The 7,518-nt window shown below is 35.8% G+C and overlaps 1 protein-coding gene across 1 annotated transcript in view; it reads right to left on the bottom strand.

Annotated features, from left to right (window-relative positions):
* The window catches only part of LOC106867288 (abasic site processing protein HMCES), a 60,258-nt gene that overhangs the window by 24,856 nt on the left and 27,884 nt on the right, over positions 1 to 7,518 (bottom strand). The gene's annotated exons all lie outside the window — the stretch shown is intronic.

Here is a 7,518-nt window from a genome sequence, read left to right as displayed (position 1 = left end):
TTTTGCTCTTCTGAACTGTGTATTCCATGGGAAAATGTTGCTGTTGGAGAAAATTGTTATTAAAAAATTACTTTGCCTTCCTCAAAATATATAATAAATTTTTGAAATTATTTTTGCAATTGGTCGTAAAATGAAATTATTCACAACTTGACATGGTGATAACCACATGGCTTCAAAACAAAAAAGAAAAGAAAAGTGAGTGTGAGTGTGTGTGTATTAACTCTTTTACTCGTTTCAGCCATGCAGCTGTGGTCATGCTGGAGCACACACACACATATATATAATAGAGGCTAAAACTTTTTTTTTAAATTTTATCAGTGACCAGCATATAAAATGAATATATATATTGTATAAAGAAATAGAAATAAATACATAAAGTAGCTTCCATACTAATTAATTCTTACCGATTTTGAGAGACTTGTAACACACCACCCATGTGGCCTGACATTTTCATGCATGTAGCTCAGCACTCACCATTCATATAGCCTGATATTTGGTGCCCATGTAGCTTGCCACCCATTCCTATCAAAGCCACCTTCCTCAAGGGATCTTGTCTTGTAAATACTTTGTGACCACACCCGCCCTGGTGCCATATAGAAAGCACCCAGTGCATTCTGTAAAGTGGTTGGTGTTAGGAAGGGCATCCAGCTGTAGAAAACCCATACCAAAGCAGAGGCTGGAGCATGGTACAGCTCTCTGGCTCAGCACTCTTATCTTGAACTATGTAATCCATGCCCTTATGGAAAAAAAAGGGGCGTTAAATGATGATGATGATGATGACAAATTCAATATAAGTTCATTGAAGTGGATATGCTCGAGTGACTTCATGGATCCAGTATGTTTTCAGTGACGGGACATGCCCCAGTGATTTGGTCATCATGTGCTGCTCTCCTACACCCACATGCAACACAATAAATGAAAGGGAGCATTATTGAAACCGTGTATAACAGACTACAGCATAATATAAACAGCCATTTTCCCATGCTTGCTTGCAGGAGTGCAATGGGAGGGGGAGGGTTCTTTTTGTTAAAGCAAAAGGTTTTTTTTACAGCTGAATGCTCATCCAAATATTCCCCAACTCACTGCTTAATGATAGAATAAGGAGTGATGTCTGTATTTTTGTTCACTCGGGCAAACTGGAGCAAGCAGAACAAGGTGCCTTGCCCAGACACACAAGTAGGAAGATTTGAATATATGGCTGTTATATAACTGAACCTGAATTGTTTTTTTTTACTTAAAATATTACTGCAACACAATAAGTTTCCCTCAATAGGCCCTGCTCTATTTAACATTATCCCAAAACAAATCAAAGAAGAAAAAGACTCCCTCACCTTCAAACAATACCTGGACACCAGACAAGCCACCTATACATCTCAGTCAGCAATAACTCCCTACTTGTTTACGCCATCACAACACAAAACTCAACTGAACTCTTTAGCATTTAAACCGGCCAAAATATTCTGTTTTCTATTCAAACCAGCCAAATCTGACCTCTCACACCAACCTTACAATGACGTTGTAACAATTAATAGTTACATCATCAAATTCTCAAAGCTAAGACATAACGCATGGTTAATTCAAAACAATATTAATAAATAAGCGTTAAATTTGGCAGGATAATCTGAACGTTAACTGGTTAAAAATGACTTAACAGATCCTATCAGGTGGTGCTATTAAATTAGACATGACCTGGGACAAATTTTGGCCAAAACATATCCAAGTTTAGCGTCCAAATTATTGTCAAGTGTAATGCTCTTTTATACATATTTTGAATTAATCATTTATCTTCAAACTTTAAGCCACTTGCACATTAATTTCACAAGCAGGCTGTTCCATTGATTGGATCAACTAGAACACTCATCGTAACCAACAGAATTGCAGTTATGTTATCTATATTGACCTCGCCTGCACTTGTGCCACAGAAAAAGCACTCAGTTCACTCTGTAGAGTGGTTGGTGTCAGGAAGGGCATCCAGCCATAAGAGCCATGCCAAAACACACGACAAAGCACGGTGCAGTCTTCTGCCAAGCCAACTTCTGTCACACTGTCCAACCCATACCAGCATGGAAAGCAGACATTAAATAATGATGATGATGATAATACACACACACTAATTACTAAGTTAATAAAAAATACTGAACACATGAACTACATAATACATAAGTGGATAAAGTAGCACAGTGTTGATAATTAAGTAGATAGGAGAGAGAGAGAGAGTTTGGGACTAGATCTAGATGGACAGATAAGGTAGGTCAGAAATTAGATAAGGGAGGATGTAAAGGGGAGTGGGGGTACTAAAATGTAATAATAATGGGATTCTGATCTGTTGAACTCCACTCTCATCTTTTATAGATAGAAAGCCATTAGAGTGTCGGATTATAAAATTGTAATGGTTTCCAGACTATTAACCACATTTTTTGAAGATGAAATGTTGTTTTACTATTTACATCTACAATACAGGGTTGATATAGCTGCAGGCATGGCTGTATGGTAAGAACCACATGGGTTTGGGTTCAATCCCATTGTGTGACACCCTGGGCAAGTGTCATCTATTATAGACCTGGATCAACCAAAGCCGTGTGTGTTTTGCAGATAAAAACTGAATAAAGCCTGCTGTGTATATAATATGTATATGTAACATACCCATGAATATATGTATATATACATGGGTATATTACTGTCTCCATCTCTTTGCCTTGGCATCACACATTAGCTGTGAATGTCATCATCATAAAAGTGGTGTCATTCATTTCCAATCTTTTATCAAAGCATGTTTATCAATGGGGAACAATAACTTTGCTTGGGAACAGTTGAGGATTAATGAGAGGAAGGGCATCTGGCTGTAGAAAATCCACCTATAATGAACAACAGGATTGTGTGGTTTTATTCATTATATGCTTTTTTTTTCTATTGATAAAAACTAAATTAGCATATAAATACAAATACAGCAATGATAAATATAAGCTAAAATGGGGGGGGGGGAGAAAAAAAATGTGCAAAACTCTAATCAACTTTTGAGTGATGTTATCTTGTTGAGGCTGTTAAAAATATTATGTTATCTTGTTGAGGCTGTTAAAAATATTATTCAGTTCTGTAGAAGAAGCAATCTAAAACCAGAATCAGTCTGAATAGTTTCATTTAGTGAAACCATTTGATATGAAGTTGGTTGGAAGCAATAAAAAGGGAAGGATGATAGTCTAGGGACCCTGTTTTTGTTGTTACTTTGAAAATATGAGAGAAAGAAAAAGAAAAAAAATCAGAAAAAAAGGAAAAGAAAAAGGAGAGGAAGAAATCAGAAAAAAGGAAAAGAAGAAAAAGAATACCAACAGAAAAAGTGAAGAAGGAAAAAGAAGTAGAAAAAGAAGGAAGAAGAGGAAGAACTGAAGAAAGACAGAAAGAAAGAATAAAATCCTGTACTTGACTGGTTATTTAACCCTTTAGCCATATCTGGCCTTTCATACCTACCCTACAATGTCATTCTAAAAATATACAATCACATCATGAACATCTCAAAGCTCTGAGATAATGCAGGACTAATTAAAAACAAAGGGAATAAATTAGGTTTTGACATTGACAGAGTAACTTGAAGGCTAAACGATTATTAATCAACATTGCAAAGATGCATGTTGGCAGGATTTGAACCCAAAGTGTGGAAATACCACCAGGAATTATTACCCAGTGCTCTTACTACTCTGTCAATTCACCACTTAACATCATTCGTGGTTTTTGCTTTTGTTTTTTGTCTTTGAAGAGGGAGCGGGGGTTGTGATTTCAAATCTTAATTACAAGATTCATTGGATCAAAACAAAACAGAAATCCATAATATTCTATGAATATTAATTAGTCTTTGAGCAGAAAGTATGCTTGAAATGAGGAAGTGCAATTTTATATTGAACATAACTGGAAATATCTTCTACTACAGCCCTGGGTTGACCAATGCCTTGTGCATAAATATGGTAAATGGAAACTAAAAGAAGCCTGTCATGTGTGTGTGTGTATGTGTGTGTATATATATATATATATGAAAATCTGAAGAATCTATTAGAGTAGATGCAAATGCTAATACATGGTTTATAAAAGCTTTATACTCCAATAAACTTCTGCAGTTTAAGCTTGCAGAGGTGCAAGCATGTCCCAGGCAGGGTTTCAACCCAGAACATGAAGCAAATTTCCTTGTTGCTCTAATTATTTATTTCTTTAATGCCCACAGGGGGCTAAACATAGAGGGGACAAACAAGGACAAACAAAGAGAGTAAGTTGATTACATTGACCTCAGTGTGTAACTGCTGCTTATTTAATTGACCCCAAAAGGATGAAAGGCAAAGTCGACCTCGGCAGAATTTGAACTCAGAATGTAAAGACAGATGAAATGCTATTGAGCATTTTGTAGTAACAATTCTGCCAGCTCACTGCCTTTAATGATGATGATGATGATGATGATGATGATAATAATAGTAACTTGAGTATTTTTGGAAATAGAGATAATGGACTAGTTATGTACAACATGAGCGCTTTTAGTGAAGAGATATAATCTGGCAGTCGTTGTTTATAAAGCTTTGTGCACATTAGAAAATTTATTCAAATGTAAATAAGTATTTGTATAAAAATGTAAAGATAAAACAATTAATTTAAAAGGTATAAAAAAAAAAGTCACCTCTTGTGTTTCATTTAAAATAAATGTTATTAAAAACAAAACATACTAAAGAGGAAAAAAAAAGAATATTTAAATAGATTCTGCAACAAGCTCTGTGAAGTGGGTGTTTGTAGTTTGGTGAAATTTAAGTATATATTGCAACAAGTTTTGTTTGGTGAACTTCTTACAAATGCAGACAAGACAAAGACAATAACAAAAACAACCCGTTAAGAAATGCACATTCTGTGTGTGTGTGTATCATCATTTAATGTCCATATTCCATGCTGGCATGGGTTGGATGGTTTGACAGGATCCAATGGGCCCAAGGATGGTATTGTGCTCTAATGTCTGCTTTGGCATGGCTTTCTATGAAAGGCTCCAATCTGATCTTGCAAGGTTTTTACAGCTGGATGCCCTTCCTAATGCCAACCACTCCTAGAGTGTAGTGGGTGCTTTTACGTGCTACCGGCACGAGGACCAGTCAGATAATGGCTTCCAATTTAGGCTCAAGTCCTGCAATTTTGAGGGGACAGTGTTAAGTTGACATCATCGACTTCCACTACTTGATGCCTGCTATATTTTATTGGTAGCAGAGTTGACCTCAATGGAATTTGATCTTAGGAACATAGAAATCCCAAAAAATATCACCAAGCATGTGGAGGCACGTAGTTTAGTGATTAGAGGGTAGGACTCATGGTTGTTAGATTGCAGTGCTGATTGCTGGACTGGACGATGTGTTGTGTTCTTGAACAAAATACTTCATTTCATGTTGCACCAGGCCACACAGCTGACAAAAATGAGTATTTCCTGGACAGAATGGTATTCCAACCAGGGTGAGAAATATATGCATGATGGAAAACAGGAAACTGACCCTGTGAGTTGATATGAGTCAGGAAGGGTATTATCATGAAGCATGTGGTCTGAGGCTCCAAATTAGTCTGCCAAGGGAGTAGCCTTGGCAGAATTTAATCATCTGTTGACTCTGGGTGACAACAAGAATACCAACAGTAGCCGTCTTAATAGCAGTAGTAATAGCAGTTTTAACAGAAATGTAGTAGCAGTAGTAGCAGCAACTGTGGTAGCAGTAATAGTAGTAGTGGCCGTAATAGCCACGGTAGTAGTAAGAGCTTCAGTTCTAATTTGTAAATCTAAACCAGACACGTTAGAAAATACCCCACCCTCCCACACCTCCACTCTTCCGGAAACAATCAATTAAAAAGTAAAGGCTGCAACATAACACCATGTGTCCTTCCCACAAAATAACACCATGTGTCCTTCCCACAAAATAAAGAACTTAAAACCATCCAGCTGAAGCGCATGTACGTGTGTGTGTGTGTGTGTGATTAATTAAACAAGAACAGAGAGAGAGAGATAGAGTTGATATATTAATTACTAAAACGAACTGCTTCTCAATTTGCTTCCTATGACTGCCACAACAATGAAAGATGTTCAGCAAGAAATTGGATTCGCTTGCATTTACTTTCTGAGTATTTAAATACGACTGAGAGGTAGAAGACATGTGTTTCAAATAGAAGCTCTGCTGATTCACTATGCTGAGAATGGGAAACCAGTTACTAGTGCTGGTGGCAGGGATGTTGCTATTTAGCTCCAGTTCAGTCAGGTTAGTCCTGAGGCATCAAACCATAGATCAAAGGTGTTCCAGCCATGACTATCCTGTTCTTTCTTTTTTATATATACTCGTCGCAAGCTGAGATTGGACACTAAACTCAGCTTGCAAAGACCTGTTGGGGCAAGTGAGATCGAAACTGAACCAAACTCGATGACTGGCACTTGTGCCGGTGGCATGTGAACAAAACACTGGACTGACTCCTGTGCAGGTGGCTAAAAGAAAAGATTGTGTCTTGGAATCAATTCAAGCTGACATCACTTTAATGATATTCATCTTTTATAGAATTCATTTATTTTAGATATAAAAAGAAAAGAAAAAAATTTGAAATTGTCAATAATGATTTGACTTTTAATCAAAGAGTTTTAATAGGAAAAAAAAATATTAATTTAAATTGTAAGATTGTCAAAGTATCCTGATATGTTTATAACTAATTAGATGGAGATTAATGCTTTTCTGGTCTTTCATGAAGTTTATTGAGTATTCATACAGATGTATTTCTTTGTTGTCCTGCTGAAGCATAATAAATAGGAAGAAGAGATAAAGAAGACAATGCAGTTATTAAAACAAGTTTCAGCTTATTTCTTTTAGAAGACCATTTTTGACAGCATGGGTATACTAATATACATTTACATATCCATATAAACAAATATTTGATACCATGGTTAACTACGTTGATAAATGTTACTGAATTAGTTCTTAATATTTATGACTTTGGCAGCTTAAAATATATTTAATAATTGTGGTTTTGCAAACTACGTAGTGCTAAAACACAACAAATTTACACTCACATACAGACAACTATACATAGACATATATACGAACACATACATAGATTTACACACACATATACAAATATATATACAGCCATATATACAAACACATAGCTACACACACCCACAAACACACTAAATGATGATGAATGATAATATACATTCACATGTACATACAAGCGCGTACATAGGTTTATATAAAACTTGTGATAAATATTCCAGATATTCTTTGTGTGGTTCATTCTTCTCATTTGTTTAATTCTCATAGACATAAAAGTCATAGCCCTGATTACTTGTTGAGTTATTGCGCACTCCCAGTAGAGAAATATTTTGCTGAGATGAGCTAAAAGTGTACTACCCATGTTTATGTGTGTGTATATACATATACACACAGATATACCTGCATACATAGACACATGTATATACACATAGATATGTACAAACATGTACACACATACATATATATAGATATATATATATATATA

This window comes from Octopus bimaculoides, chromosome 21 (assembly GCF_001194135.2).
Source record: "Octopus bimaculoides isolate UCB-OBI-ISO-001 chromosome 21, ASM119413v2, whole genome shotgun sequence".
Lineage (NCBI taxonomy): Eukaryota > Metazoa > Mollusca > Cephalopoda > Octopoda > Octopodidae > Octopus > Octopus bimaculoides.
The sequence above is the reverse complement of the archived record's forward strand: the minus strand, read 5'-3'. Positions and strand labels throughout refer to the sequence as shown.